The following is a 16,903-nucleotide window of genomic DNA, read 5'->3' on the forward strand; positions in this document are numbered from 1 at the left end:
CCGTGCTCAGCTCAGTTGCGCCGCGTACCAGAGAGGCCACATCCTCCCGTTTCTTGAGCAGTCATGAGCGCCAGTAATTTAAACTAGGCGCTCATCAGCGTCCCGCATGTTGTTCTAACCTTTTATGCGAGTTTACTCCATCTAATATTTTCTGGAACCGCTACAAAATCAGTTGTGCATTTCAATAGAACACGTGTATTTTTTTAGTTTGACAAGTTTCTTTAAAAAAGAGCCGATGTGAAGGTCGCCGCCGCAAGGGATTGGCTGCCATCGCTTGACTAAAAGCAGAAAATGCCTTTCCGGTTGCCGGAGAAACAGACGCTTGCGTAGGGACTAGATTACAGACAGGTAACACCGGGAAAGCGTAGCTACTTCCGCTCTTCGGTGGTTGGCTCTTGACGCCTCTCAAGTGAGTGACAGATGCCAATCTTGCCATGTCGTCACGGCGTCAAAAAGGGCGGTTTCGCGGTGTGCGCCGTTGCTTGGTTACGCGTCTCCTGCCACTACGTCACTTCTGTTTCTAGTTTCTCGTAAGTCCAACATAACATAGGTCCCCTGCTTTCGCATACCGACAACGATAGATGATGCTCAAGTCTGGTTCACAGAGCTCTCCTCAGATGTGGCTATGCGCGACTGCGACCAGATGTGACACTCATTGCTATGGCAACAACGGGGTTGAGTCACTGGCACATGCATCAACGGAGCTCTTACCTGCACCCAGTGTGTGCTCGTAGTGAAGTGGATACGATGCCCGGCTTAGACCCCAACAGTTGTGGGTTTGAGGCTCAGTGCCGGCGGTATGTTTTTCTTTTCTGAGTTATAATGTGGCGGCGCATGCTGTTTTCAAAAGCAGTTACAAATCCTCGGACCAACGGAGACCTAAAGTGCATAGGGTTTGCTTATAAATGCTATTGTATTTAAAAGTACTGGATTGCAAGTGCAAAGTAACTGAGAGTTCACATACCTCATAGCAAGTACACTGGGTGCAAAGTAATATATAATCATAATTTACTTTCTAACTAAATGAGAAGTACCTTTTAACACAATATTTTATCATACTATTTCGTTTACCTATACAGTGTTTTCTGCCAACAGGTACACGTATCGTCTTTTACACACTGGAGTGTGTAAAGCGCGATGTCGCAATTATTTCCTCAAATGACAGTGAATACCGGATATATGGTCATGGGCATCTGGAAGCATTCTTTTAGGGGGAGGGGGCAATCACAGGTATAGGGCCGAAACATACACCTAGAAAATAAAGGGGGGGGGCAATTTAATGTGAACTATGTGTGTCCGAATCATGTGTTGAAAGTTCATATTAAATGAATATTGAAATGCGTGGACCTTTTTTCTTTTCCAGATTGAGATGTCGCCATCCCCTGCAGTGGGTGGCAAGTACAAGAAAAAATAAGACGGAGGACAAGACGCCCACTGTGTCACTTGTGGAGCATGCCTGACTGGTTGAAAAGCTGCGGTCGGCAAAGCAGAGGGTGGTGAACCTGAAGAAGGAGCTCCAGATAGAGAGGACGCTATCAAGAAGACTGCAGTAGCAGCTGCTGGCACTACTGGGTAAGCGTGGAGGCACTTTCAGTTGCCCACCTCACACACGACACATTATGTGCTCACACTTTATCCGAGGGATCAAAAGTAACTTTAATTTTTTTTGGTCGCAAACAGAAGTAAGCATATACTACAGGGTGGCCTCAATGTATCAATGAGTTGGTGTCTATAATTCTATTTTCTTCTCTTAGGGTGTAAATGGAGCTTTGAGAGTTTGTTTCTTGTTGCTGATGTCGATGACCCCGTCTTGCTTGGCAGCACTGTTGTTTTGACCGGAGTAATATTTTTTTTTGCAGTTCGTCAAACAATCATGTCCATACCAAGACACTATGGTCTGTGCGCATAGATGAGGCTTTAAGTGAAAGTTTGTTCTGTCGGTCCCAACATTGTAATTATGCACTTTCCAATGAGCACGTCCTTTCGTCATTGGGGAGAAAGAAGTTTTTGTTGAGGAGGAGGGAGTGAGGAAGCTGGTCGTAGGCATGACCATAGCACCAACAAAGCTGAACTTTAATCGGGCGGCAGATTGCGCCTAGCGACGCAACTGTGCAAGTGGTTAAAGGTAGCCAGACGATATTTTACAGCCTTGGATTTCGTCAGAAAGATTGAGCTTATATCTCGCAAACCGTCGGAAGTGCTAGGTATGAATATTCGTTAGCTATTCACCGGTATTTTTTTGTAAACATTCTCTCTGCCGCCCACAGCCGGCGAATTTGAGCGCATTTTCTTTCTTCTTCTTTTTCTTTTTTGTTTTGTGTCTCGTCCTCTTTTTTTTTTGTTCTGCTCGCACCACTTTTCCAGTCCCGGTGTGTTACGGAAAAACAAATTGGCACACTGCCAATAGTTTCTGTGGCATGAAGTACTATGAAGCCCTCATGCCATCAACGGACCAGGAAAGTGCTTATGTCCGAATAACCAACCATGTCTGAATTTTTCGCGTCCGAAAAATCTGTCAAATCCTGTACCGTGTCTTGTTTCTAAACAGTGTTTTATTATGTTGCAGTGGACAATGCCCCGTCTGGCGGTATTGGGTCAGCTCCTTCAGCTTGCCCAGCAGCAGTTCCTGCAGCTGGTGCTCCTGCTCCAGTTCGCGTTGTGCAAGCTGGTGTAGATCACACTCGACCCGTACCGGCCGCTGATGCTGCTTTTCCAGCAGCGGTTCTTGTAGCAGGCCCACGGGAGGCACCTCCAGAGTGTGTGCCAGTGCTTGCAGAGGTCGATGATGAGGTAAGTTCAGAATTTCATTGAATATTCATTTAAGATATTGGGCAAGTGACTACATTTTATGGTTTCCACAGCTCCTTGAATGAGGTTATTTGTATGCTTCCTTAAATGGAACCATCGTCCTGCTTCAAAATGCTGATGAATGTAAAGAGTAGAACCGGGCATTGATAAGATATTTCTTCCCAAGTAATCGGCGCTTTTCTGAAACGTTTTCTATCTGGTGGGCTTGTTTTATTTCGAGCTTTTTTATAAATCGTGTACCACGAGCCCAGATTAAACTTCTGTTATAATTGGTACCCTTCTTTCGCTCTTCACTCAGAACTCACCTAAACGGACACTTACACCCCCCCCCCCCCAAAAAAAAAAAAAAGTTTAATTTTTTTCCAGGCGATCTATTATGGTGTCGAAAGACTACATAATTAATATTTTGCAACAGAGTGACATATATTTTTATTAAAGCCAGAAAACGCAACTGCTTAGAACTGAAACTGAAATGGAGGTCGGAGAAGTGGAGAGGAGAGAGTGAGTGGGGAGAGGTCACGTGGTTACACCCGACCGTGAGCTTTTTTGTTTTCCCTTCCGTGTCCTTTTTTTTTTGTGTGTACAGCAGACGACATGCATGGCTGGAGCTGATTGCTATGCGATTCCTTTGCAGTTATGTTTGTTCCACTCTCTGTTCTGCACCTCAAGATGGGTTGTTCTGTACATTGAGAAGCTGGAGATGAGTAGTGAGTGCCCGTGGTGAATTTCCGTGATCAGCTCCGAAGAGAATACCACCAAGATGTTGCGTGAAGAGCTTCCTCGCATGTCCTGCGTCCGAAAAAAGTGTCATTGTGCGGCAGACGTCTGCACATGTTTCCGAAAGATCGAGATCAGGGCCAATGGTTGGCTGCATTTCCTGTAGAGCATTTCTATCTATTTCTAGGTCACCTTGGCCAGGGTGTCTTGGTGCAAAAGTACAAACTGATCACGTCAGGAAAGCTTGGGGAGACTCCATCTTCGTTAAAGAGGACACGAAGCTAATCTTCGGCAGGGAGGACCTGCATGGGCCGAGTGTGAGGGGTGCCATGACGGCGCTTCAAGGGCGCTGTGGCCAAGAGGGCCCTGACTCGAGTCATGTTGGCAGCAGTCAGCAGTAAGTGCCCACTTCTCACAGATGTCTCATACTTGGTGAGATATTCAAACCTTATGGCTTTCGAAGTTGCAATCTGCTACGACGAAATGAATGGAATAGAATATTCCAAGGCTTTCAGAACTTTCAGTGTTATAGGCTGTTGAAGGGTCACAGTTTGACTAGCTCGAGCATTAGGAACGTGAAGCTCCGAGCGCAAATCCAAAATGAAGAATCCCTATCTCCTTCTTTGCTTTCAATATATGAAGAAAAATAAAGTGACCTTGTCACAGTCATCTAGGTCGCTTTGCGCTTTCTGATGCATTCACACTATGGAGGTTTTACAGCAACATGCTCCGCGTCGCAAATATCTGCTAATCCCTGCAGGTTTTCGGGGAGGTCCATGATATCAGTGGCCTGCTCGCAGGACCTGCTGGCTCCCCGGCGGAGCTGTGAGGCACTTATTTTTTTCTTTTGAACGAAAAGTTGGCACTAGCAAAGTTGTGAAACAGTCTGTTTGTCCACTAGAGCTGCTGCAACCGAACTATGTTCGGCTCTGTCCTTTGAGTACTGCCCATTTTTTCTAAACTACCTTCTCATCGCGGCTATTCCTCCTATCACGTATGAATGGACCATTGAAGGGTGGTGACACGGATATTAAATTTGTTAAATTATTCTTGATGTCAAATCCGTGTTGTTAATTTATACACATGCCCAGAACAACAATTGCGGCTCAAAATCTTTCTTTCGCACAAAAACCGCCGGCCCAGAATAGTGTGTTCAATGTTCCTTTCACTCGTTTCCATGGTGACATTTTTGGGCATGAAATGTGTTCGAGGCTCTAGGCAATCGGAGGCCCTTGTTCATAATTGAAAATACATATTTGGATTCATAGAACATACTTTCATTTTAGTTAACAAGCAGGTGAGCTGGTTAAGGACAGACGTAGTAACCCGGGAGCGTGGGGACAAAATGGGACCGACAGACAAAGCTCCGGAGCTTCGTGTCTTTCCGTTCCTTTTTGTCCCCCTGCTCCTGGGTCTATAATTTTTATAGACACTGAAATTCAAGGAACACACTGTTGCAAGCAAACTTTAAGTGCATAGTTGTGGGAAGTCACACTAGGTCTTTTCGATTTGCTTGAACCAGCCGATATAGTTCAAATGATGTAAGAACTGATGCTTAGATTCAATCGGAAGTTGCTTGGACGCTGAACTGGAATGTTCGATTTATCCCAGTGCTGCACTAGCTCAGCCTCAGTTCCACAGAATCTTGCGCTGGCTGAAGTCAGTTCAGCGTTCATGCAGTAACAGGTGGCATCTCCTCGGTCTTTCGGAAACCAATTACAGGGTCGTTTGTAACAGTGCAGCTTAAGTTCACGCAGTCGCAGCCCGACTTGCGCTCTGCTTCTGCACTCCTCTGAACTCGGTCTGAACTGGTTCAAAACTTTCTGGCCGAATCATTCATACCTGCTGTTTTCGGCAGACTGCGTAATCGTAAGAAGTCGCTCTTGGAGTCTACATGGTATCACAAGATATTAACAAAGCATAAATTGTAGTGGAAATTGCTTGCTTATAATTGCAGGAAGTAAAATATTAAATTTTTCGAGAAACTGTAGATTTACATGACTTATTGTTGTATTATTTTCCCCTGCAGATGCCTTCAACAAGTACATATGGAGGCATCCTCGGGAGGCCTCTGCAGGGATGAGGACAGCTCCGGTCAACCTACTGCAGTATGTCAATTTGTTAACATCCTACTGCAGGATATTAACAAGAAGCTTGACTTCTAAGCTTGCTTAGAGGTTAAGCTTCTTGTCGATGCTCTGCAGTATGCCAATTTGCCTTCACTAAATACACATATAACCTGAAATGACCTGGCTCATGCTCATTCTTTGCATGACAAATGCATGCGAATTGTTAGACCTGCAAAGATCCGTACGCCCGTATGCAAACGTTTAAAATTATGTTGATTCCTATTACTGTGTCAGAACGGGGAAACCTGTAAAGATATAGGTTTCTCTATTTGAACAGGTGAATCTGTATAAATATTGGTTCCTATATCTGAATGGGTCACCCTGTGAGGTACGAATTCCTATATCTAAACGGGGCAACCCGTACAGACACGGTTTCCCTTACCTAAACGGGTCAACCCTTACAGGTACGGGTTCCTGTATCTGAATGGGTCAACCTGTACAGGTACGGGTTCCCAGTAGCATACGGAAGACCCGTATCCCATAACACCGTATGAGATATACGGGTCAACCAGTATGAATTTTTATACGGGTTTTTTCAGTAGGGTTACAGAGTTGTTTCTTCGACTATAATCCTCTGGGTCGACAAGTTTCTCCTGTTGGGTCTGAATGGTCGCATTCAGCTTTTTAACGGTAACTTCAAGGCCACTGACTTTGGTGTCACTGTTCTTGACAGAAGTTTCAAGTTGTTTAATGTTTTTTGGGAGTTTGTCCATTCCTTTATGGAAGCTACAGGACCCGTGGATACAGGACCTGTTGCCGAACGGGTTTCCCCGTATAATACATGACCTGTATGGGTACAGGACCTGCATGTGTACATGACCTGTAGGTTTACAGGACCTGTATGTCTACAGGCTTTACTCCATGCACACAAGTTACCCTGTTCAAAGGGTGGCATAAAGCTACCTGGTGAAACCTCTTAAAACGCCAATCTACAGCTAACAGAGATAAAAGGCGCCTATCAACAACGAAATGTGCAACGAGAATTAGGAAGAGAAAGTAAAAACAGTTGACTTTTATTTTAGTTAATATATCATACCGGGCCACCACACCAAATATTACCTACGACTTTTCTGCTTCGCGTTTGTCAAGGTGCTTATTCTGAAAATAAGGCCGAGCCTTCCCTGCCACGAATTTCGGTATGCTGCAATCAGGGTGGCGAACCGAAACTGAACCGAACCGAAAACCGGAACCGAACCGTTATTTCGAGCCGAACCGGAACTGAACCGAACCGAAATCTTTGCCGCCATCTTGGAACTGAACCGGAACTGAACCGGAAAAAAATATAACGGTAACCGGTTCAAAACGGTTCACGGTATTTTTTTTTGTTAGTATTACAAATTTAATATTTGGGAATACAAAATTGGCACATGCATTCCTCTACGTATTGATCAAATCGTCATATACAGAATTGCAATGTATAAATTCCTGGGTTTTTGCGGCGCTTTCTTATTGGAACTATGAGCCATGTGTCACGTCGTCACGTAACGTGACGTCATGATGTCAAGTAATGTCACATCACGTGACCCCGTGACGTCACGTGACTCACCGCGTTAAGTCGATTCAAATTGAGGACGTCGCTAGATCTATTAACGTTGTTGATACCGTGACGTCACATGACATCAGAACTTCGCACTGAGAGTCACATGACACCATTATGTACCCGATTGTCATGATCCCGAGTCGAATTCTCTGGTTCATGACAACCAGCATCGCCAAACATTAGGGTAACGGCTCGTGTTCAACTCAAAGATCATAATGGGCCCGAGTCCCACTAGAGCTAGAAACAGAAACAAACGACAGCGACAACCTCAGACACATGCAGCATACTCGCGATGGTACCTTTATACGGCTTTGAGTTGTTCGGTGCTCGTGAAGTTAGCACGTGTGTTTACAAGCCTGCAAAAGGTACGCTCGTGTGCATGATGCTCGTGTTTGAGCATAGCCTTACTTTATTCTACAAAGGCTGTCAAATTGCCAGCTTCTGGTTTAAGGCTTTCCGCTGTCGTTTGTTTCTGTTTGTCGCTTTAGTGGGGCTCCGGCATTATAGCCCAACTAAAACTATGTCTGAAGATTAGCCCATGCTCTATGCTTTGCCAACCCTGCGTATGACTATGATAAACACTGACGCTGTATATATTAGCATCAAATCACGTGGCTGATAGTTCTGATTGCGAGTTGAGGAGGGAAAGCTGTTTCATTTCTTTCTTTTGACTGCGTCTCCCATTTCGCGGAGAGGCAAACTAATGGATGTTTTTGCAAGTTTTCAACGTCAAGGATTACATCTTAGCGGTATCTACTGAACTTAAGGTGAAAAAAAATGCTGTACAACCCATTTTACATGTATACACACCATTGAGGCTCCCAAACATGTTTTCGTTGTTGCTGAACTGCCTCAGAAAGTTGTCCCGAGAATAGAAGTGCTGAAAGGTCTAAATGTGACATATTAGACCGACGTTACATAGAACTATTAGTGTGTACGGGAGGTATACCCGAAAAGAAAGATCCTAGTGGCCTCAGGGGGATAGCTGAACTAAGTCTCACAGGAGTGTCGTTTTCAAGTTTTCCAAGATTCGACCGCCCTGTATTTTGTTTAAACTTCACAGTTTGGTGCAAAGTAAAAGCAAGGAAGTATTACTGTTAACAAGTGACACAAATATAATTGTCGAATGAACACCACTCAATACGGAGCAGGCAATCCTTGAGGAATAAAAAGTATCTTGAGGAGCAGCTAAAAAAGAAAAAGGAGTGGGGAGGGGGGGCAAGGGGTAAATTTAAAGCATACTGTGTCGTAAAGGTTCCTCTGCCCCGCATTTTCGGCGCAGACCAGAAAGCGTGGCCGGGAAGCGATAGTGACAGATGGGTAGTTGGTACAACTTTTATTTGTAAAGACACTCCTGCCAGAAAGCACGTTTTCGTCGCGCCAGATACTCGCGCCGTGCCTAACGGCGATGCACCAACAAGAAAAATGTGTACCTCTCAAATACATAGCTTGCACTCAGCGCGAACCTTTTGCAGCGTGCATTTCGCCCCACCGGATTTGATTTTCTCAGCAAGAACAACTCGCAAGGACCACCAGCATTTAGTGCGATTACGTCGCGTGCAAACCATTTTAATCACTTCAGCTGTCTGGTGAAGTTCGACGTTCGCAACACTAGCAGTAAACGTCCAAGGTGTAAAGTTGTGTAGTATTTATAGCAGTCTCGCGATGATATACGGCAGCCTAGTGAAATCTTAGAGCACATGACTGATAAAGAACAGAGTCGTGAAGTAAGGTCCCAAAACAAGTGCACGTAAAACCTACGATAACATTAGCTTCCCGAGGCAGTATCTCGCGACGTTTCGAGCTGAGGTAAGCTGATGCCCAAAAGCGATTTATATTAGGATTCTATTAATCTTCGTTTGCCCTGCGCGCAATTTATGTTTAATTAGGAGTATCATTTTATGCATTTCTATGCATCTCTTTTTGCAGTAAAGCGTTGTGTAAGGGATTACTTAGAAAAATTACCTCTCGTCTCCTTATTTCTGCACATTTCGTGTATTTGCCTTTCGATATATCATGCGACCACAGTCTTTTTTGGCATACCCTGCAACCCAGTATTTTCAGGGCCGGCCTTAGAGCAGCAAGCGCCCTGGGCAAACTGCACCCGTGGTGCCCCCCCCCCCCCCCCCCCCCCCACACACACACTATTTTCGCACCCAACACCACGTTGTTTGCAAACATGCCGCAGTGACCCAGCGCGAATGGTCGCGATTTTGTCGTTGTCAGTCGAAAACCACATCCTAAAAACGAACGACGTTCGCAAGCATTGAGAGTTTGTCGGCACCGGGTTCAAAGGTTCAAGGATCAATTATTTCTTAGATTAACCAAACTTCAGCTGTGGGTCTCTCATAGGAAGCTAACGTTTGATGGACAGAGAAAACAAAAGCACAAGTTAACCATGTCAAATACCCTAGAAGGCAACCTTCCAAGCCTTCAACATCGCAAATTGGTCTACGTCTTGCATCATATCCAGGCTAGGCGCTATCCTGTTTTCAATGAACAAAATTGCCAATGGCGATATGCTATCTGCCAGGGCTGATCTTAGGTATGCCTTAAGTAGCTTTAATTTTGAGAAACTACTCTCAGCGGTGGCCACTGACACTGGCAAAGTGAGGAGGATCCTCAGTGACACCCACGTGTACGGGAATTTGTCACATAGATGGTTGTCCAGAATGACTGGAGGATGTCCTGGCTAGCCCTGCATCCAGTGGGCAGCGGGCTGCATATCTAGATCAGCTCCTCGCAGAGATCTGTACCGTGGATGCCTGCACTTTCTATGTGTCTCAGACTCTCAGTGAATGGTCAAGGCCTTTGCAAAGTTTAAGAAGTCCTGCTTTATCGGGAAGTCGGGTGAGGCCGTAAAGGAACCCCCAGAAGCTCACGTGCTGCTCCATCTGCGTGAAGCGTTCTTCAATCGAAATCTTACGGTGTCAATCATCTCGTAGAAGAACTCTCGCTTGAATTTTGTCTCGATATCATTAACCTCGTCTTGGCACTCATAACAGAATTGACGCTTTTTTCGCCGCAGTTGGGGGGCCGGTTTCATCACAATGTCAACACCCATGTCGAACAGAACTTTTACGTGTCTGTGGGTCGGGCCAAAACAAAATACACTGGGACGAATTGTGGAACTATGACGATTACACACGGAAACTGTCAGAAAGTGCCCAATTAAGTAGCTTCCCAATCGAGTAGAGCATGAAATTCCACCTTGTTCTATTTAACAAAAAACATCAATTAGCGAGGGTGATGCTTATTTGCAAATTAAATTCACCGGCACCTTGTCAAGAACAAACCTCAACATCCAGGCTATGCCAGTTTATCCAATATAAGAAAATGTTCACATGGGTAAGCACTGTTTTAGGCCAGATTATATCTCAGTACGAAGGTGCTCATAGATTAGAGTGAACAATTTCAGTCACTCCTTTTGCATGATTCGTCGCCCGCATCACGGTGCTGAGAGCAAACAATGCTGGTTAGAAAAACAAGCATTGCGATTGTCGCTCAGTGTTTCTATAAAATATAGACTGGAAGGGCTTGTCCTGTGATTTTCGTGACATTTTGAAAATTGTATTGCTTTAAGCTCAGTCGTCTCGTCATCATATATATACTGTGAAACGTAATCCGTAAAACACATTTCATGATATATATGGCGACGACGTGCCCATTTCATGATTTTATTCACTGTAATTAATTCCTTAGTTCAAGGGCAAAACCACGATTCAACCTCTAATACTGCGATGCAAAGTTGTACCAATCACGGGTATTTAGGCAACCTACTTCACTTCGCGAAAACATTGCGATTCAGGTACAATGTATGTGGCTCTGGCGAACGACGGGATGTTGAGTCGTATAAACACGACGTTTTGTATGTTAATGTAGATTTTTTTTTTGTTGTGTAGAAATAAATAACAATTTTAAAATTTTGGTACCTGAAAATAAAACTGGATTGAACAAACGATAGAAAAAAGCTATATACTGTAAACGACTTATTTTTCGTGGGCTCAATATTTCGCGATTTACGTCAAAGCTGAAGTTTTGGAATAATTCGGGGGTTGTAATTTTGTCGACGCGGTGGAATCTCAATATAAATTCCAATGTGTTTAAATTTTACCGAAATTGCTCGCGGGCCCCATTTTTCGTGAATTGTAGGCGATTCGCGAAATTCTCAAAAATTAGGTCCTCGCAAAAATCAGGTCTGAATAGTGTCTATTGACAGAGCAACGCGAAAAATATATCCTTAATTTAGCGGTTCAAACCGGTTCGAACCGGTTCAAACCGGTTTGAACCGTTATTTTTTGCGCCCCGGAACTGAACCGGAACTGAACCGAAATCCATGAACCCGAACCCGAACCGAACCGATAAAAATATCGGTTCGAGATTCTGGCTGCAATACATCAAAACACTTCATTAATACCCCAAGAAGTCTTCAAACTGTAAGAGAGATTCTGTCTTTTCAAAACGTCTTAACCAAGGTTTCTTTTTGTGTGTCTGTTTCCGTGTGTGTGCCCAGATTTGGCTCTAAAGTTGGAAATTTTGTTACACTTTTGCACTTCAACCTCATCTCCTCGTTTGATCTTTAAAACCCCTCAAGCAGTCATGGCCACGGCAAAGGGTTACGGAGACATTGGCGCAAATTTCGACACATGCGTCTCTTTATTTGAAAATCTCGAATGGCGTATGACTCAGATTAGACCTTAAATTCTACAACAAAAAGGATTGTTCACGTACTAAAAGTGCTGATGAATAACATGCAAAATTTTTAAACTCGTGTCTAATATGAAAATTTAGAAAACCAACTATAATAACACGAACCAGGTTAACATCAGGTTGGCTAGGTGGTACATTTACATGTAAGTTTTAAAATGTCATGGAAGTAACGATATGGCCTCTGATTGATGAAGGCGATTGACACCACCAATCATATGCCATTACCCCGCTTGCGTGATGTTTTAGAAGGTACATGCAAATCTTCAACCTAGTCATTCAGGCTTCTTGTCGCAGCCCTCTGGTGGTGAAACTGGATCGGTCGTGACATATATTTTTAAAAACCAAAAATACTACATTGAGAGTTCAAGTGGATTAGGAATTGAACATATCTTTGTCGCAATATTATACATACGGCCTAGTATTTTCCCAATATTGAATGTGTCTAGAGGTACAAAAATATGAATATCTGTGCGCCTCAATTAAATTAGTATTTTTGACCTCTGGAACCCCTGGGAAAACAAAACTTTCACCGTCACTGCGTCGTATTTGGAAGGTCTTGATATTTTTGTTTCAGGTTACAACCACATATATGTCAGACTTGTTTACCTTACTCACTTAAAGATTTTTAAGGCTCGTACAAATGCACATTGAATGTGAGATACCCGCAAGAGGGAACGCCAAGTGAGATTTCAAAAAGCTACATCGATATACCTGTGTGATATACCGGCCTGCTGGTAAAGCCCACTGATAGGTGGTTAAAGGCCACCGGTACGTGGCAAGAGCCCACCAGTACGTGATAGGTTACCGGTCCGCGATGTTGGGTACCTGTATAAATATACCGGTACCGAAGCGGGGGCGCCGGCCGCTTAGCTATTTAATTTTTCTTTATCTGTATGCTCTCACAGTCGACCAGCAACCCCTGTCAGCGCCCGGTATCCAATACCACGAGACCCGTGTCCAATACCGGGTGACCGTACCCGTGTACCGGAAACCGCTATATGTAGGAGGTGACCGGTACTTTTACACCGGTGACCAGTATGAACCTCCATATACCAATATAAACTATAGTTTCTTCTTTTTTACGATCATGGACGAATCTAGTTTTTATTCCACAGCGCTACACATTTTTACATTGAATGCTAAGGGTCACATTAACAAAATTACATATGTCCGCTTGTCTTGACAAAATAATATAATGCTCCCCAGGTCTGTAATTGCCTGGATATCCTAGAACGCCAATCGATTAGAATTTTTATATTTCCTCGCAAAACTTTTATTCCACCTGATTTCTCAGAATGTTGGCCATGAGAGGAAAATGGCCATAGTCAAATGGGTAATATTGTGCCAAAAATAAAAGAAAGAAAAAACGTCGACAAAGCAGAAGTGAGCGTGGACGGCGGCAGTAGGGGAAACGGCGCATCGGCGTGACGGCTGGCTATTGCGAGAGTGAATGTGCCTCGTCGTCGGGGGGAATTCGAGTGAGGCATCTCGAATATTCGGCCTAAAATGTATGAGAGTTGGCTAGGGCGAGACTTACTAGGCAAGATCCGCCTAGCTTTCTTATCTTTTACACGTAAAAGTATATGTGACTCTTCTCGATGAACGAAGAAGCATTTTTCCTCGTTCATGCACGCGGCATTACTTCCTGTTAAGAGTTCATCGCCCGATGAAATCTTAAATAATTTAACACAAAGCTAAACCAAATTATATCAATAAATAAACTGCGGGTTTGTCTGCACCATAAATAGTTCTCTGGCGTATCGGGCATAAAACGGCTTGAGGAGCACGAAGTGCACCTCCTCGGGTCGCGGCTGGCGGCGTCCTGACGACCGTGTTTCGTCAGAAAGCGTTTCGTAGTTCAGCACTTTGCGGTGACGGGGCACCTTGTACGGTCCGAAATAGTGCTTCCAGAGCTTCGCGCTAAAGCCGCGGCATCCTATCGGTGTCAACACCCTCAGTCTGTTTCCCGGTTGAAAATGAACGTCACGTCGGCAGAAGTTGTACCGGCCAGCGTCGAAACATTGTTCGCCTTGAATCCGTTGGAGGGCTAGCTGGGAGGCCTCCTCTCCTCACTGACTAATGACCTGGGCGTCTACGGTCTCGTCGTCAAATAGCTTATGGGTCGAGCATGAGTCGAGCATCGTTGTCACTTTTTTACCGTGCACCAGGTGAAATTATGTCATCATGGTGGTTTCTTTAACTGCCGTATTATACACAAACGTTAATTACGGCGTAACTTCGCCCCACCTCTTGTGCTACACGTCGACGTATATAGAAGTAATATCGGCGAGGGTCTTGTTGAGCCTTTCCGTGAGCCCTTCCGTCTACAGTGTGGTTCGTCGGTAGTTTGTGTGGCTGAGCCAAAGTCCGAGTCTGCTGAGCCGTCTTGGTCTGTAATTAGGTGTTGTTTGGCGCCGTAACGGAGAACGGTGGACTGAACGAAGAACATGTCGACTTCCAGAGCTCTCCCGATAAGGTGGCTTTCAGCTAGGAGAGGGTGACATAATCTGCCGCGACGACTATCCAACGATTTACCTGCGTTGAATTGGGGAATCGACCAAGTAGATCTATTCCAATCTGCTGGAAGGGTTGGTAGTCAGTGCGATCGATTGCAACAGCCCTGTGGGCTTCGATGGTGGGTTTCTGTGTCGTTGGCATTCGTGGCACGACCTTGCAGAGGTGGACAGTCTTCGGGAGCTTGGGCCAGACGTACTTTTTACGAATTCGTGCCATTGTCCTACTGTTGCCAGGATGCCCTGCCGTCGGTTTGTCGTGGTACGCTTCGAACATCTATTCTAGGAGCCCGGTGGGGAATACCATGCACTCTTAAAAAAAAAAGGAGTCTAAAGGGAGTCGCTGCTTCCATGACTCTCTTCGCTGCTTCCATGACTCCCTTTGATACTTCACGACTCTCTTAGAGAATCAATGATTCGTGTGACTCTGTTTTGACTCTTCCCCTTCTCAACGGGAGTCACAGGTCAACAGCTAGCATTTGCCCTACCGAAAAAAACAGTGATTACAGTAGGAAAAAAAAAACGGGAATCTAAAAACAGGTTTGAATATACCAGGGAACTTGCACATCTAAAAAGGGAATCCCATACCATTTAGTTCAAAGCTTCGTCGACAAATATTTTTTTTCAATAGTAATTCTGCAAAAAAAGGAAAGTAAAAAAATATGTACGAAGTTTTGTCGACATTCCATTTTCACAGTAATATTTGTAAAAAAAAATAAAAAATAACACGTATGTTTATTTTTTGCATTGATCCCGGGTTATCTCCGTATGAAGCGGGCATCTTTACACATAGCTACACCTGCAAGTACTCTTTTTGAGAATTCGTTCTATACGAGATCCAACAAGTTTCGCGTCGTGCGTAATATTTTAAACCGAATCCTGCGTCGGCATTTTGCATGTTTCTAGAACTGTCGTGGGGTGCGTCTCTGGGAGAAAGTGAAGGTGCAGCAGCTTATTCAAGACTATACTCTGTTTCATACATAGCGTGCAACGCTGTCAAAGCTAGCGCACCGGTTTGCATCGAAGACCGTGTCCATGTTCACCCCATAAAATAATGCGTCCCCTGCAAAAACATTTTAGAAAAAGTCGAAAATGTGCCTCCTTGGAGCCAGTAACTGGTAGAGGCGTTATGTTTTCGACGGAGCACAACTTTTTTCACTAAAAAGGAAAAGATAATGTAAACTCCTTTAAATTGTTTTCCTTTTCGTCTGTGCGGCAGCCACTGCCGGTTTTCGGGTTCTGTGGCACTGGGCGGTTTTGAGAAGATGGCATCTGTTAAGTAACGAAGGATTTTGTTAGAAATAAGTAAGATTTGTTTTAGAAAAGTCTATCTTTGTACAGTTGCGTCGGAATCGTTTTTTTATCTGCCTACGTTTGTGTCCACATTTTTGGGCGTTTGCTCGCAGACCCGCGGCAGGGGGTGAGAGCGTGAACGAGGAGTCGTCTTGTTCTCTCAAGCGCGGGGGGGGGGGGGGGGGGGGGGTTTCGAGCGGCCGCGGCGTTCGGCGGAGAAGAGTCGGACCCCGGCCGTTAACAAACGGATTGGATTTCAGTTGGAAGACCCCTGTCTTGGGCTTCTGTCCGCACTTGTGGCTTTTAAGCGGGTGTGCTTGTGTCCAGCGTATTTCGCCGCTTAGTGTAGACAACTTCGCATTTAGTCGACGCAATAACTTAACTTGGTGGCGCCAGCCAGACGGCTGAGAAAGCATGTGGTTACTCTACAGAGAATTTGGGATTGACCGTAGAAAATTCGGAGGGGGGTCACGTTGACAGCTCGCTGGTAATTGGGTAAGAGTGTACCACGTGACAATGGGCAAATTTGAAGTGATTGGACCCTTCTCTGGAAGGAAAGGAGGCCCCTACGAGTCTATAAAAGGGCTGCCGAGAGGATTTTCGAGGATTCGACTTTTGAGATCAGGCAAATTCGGCTCTTGAGACGGGGACTAAAGTATGGGCTTTTAATTTTGGCAGTTTTGTCATGTAAATTACCGTTGACTTGTTGTCGTTTTGTTTTGAAAATAAACGTGGCCACACTGGCTATCGTAAACCCACCACGTCGTAATGTGTCCAGCGGGATCAAGCACCTTTTAGTTTTTTTTTTCTTATTCGACATCCCGGGGGACTACCATCGGGCGAACACCATCATCTGCCGTCATCATCCTGACTGACCGAGCCCCTCTGCCCTCCCTTGGAAAGTTGACTGCATGTTACGCACCAAGCTCAAGTGCCTCTCCTTCTCGGATATTTTCGAAGATTCGTTGTGCGAAGACCTCGAAAGAGTGCAAGCAGGTGATCGCCAACGTGCACGCGAGTACAAGAACGCGTTTCCCGGAGAAGTCGGTCGTGAAGTCCTGGAGCCGGTCAGCAACGACACCGGAGTGTGCGCCCGTACTGTCGCGAAGTACAAGGCGCAGTGTCTATCTGGCAAGGTGGCCCGGAGCGAAGACCTCGCAATGTAGAAGTTTCGAGCATGGAGACCGTCAACC

Source organism: Ixodes scapularis, unplaced genomic scaffold, assembly GCF_016920785.2.
Source record: "Ixodes scapularis isolate PalLabHiFi unplaced genomic scaffold, ASM1692078v2 PGA_scaffold0__279_contigs__length_252992795, whole genome shotgun sequence".
NCBI classification, from domain to species: domain Eukaryota; kingdom Metazoa; phylum Arthropoda; class Arachnida; order Ixodida; family Ixodidae; genus Ixodes; species Ixodes scapularis.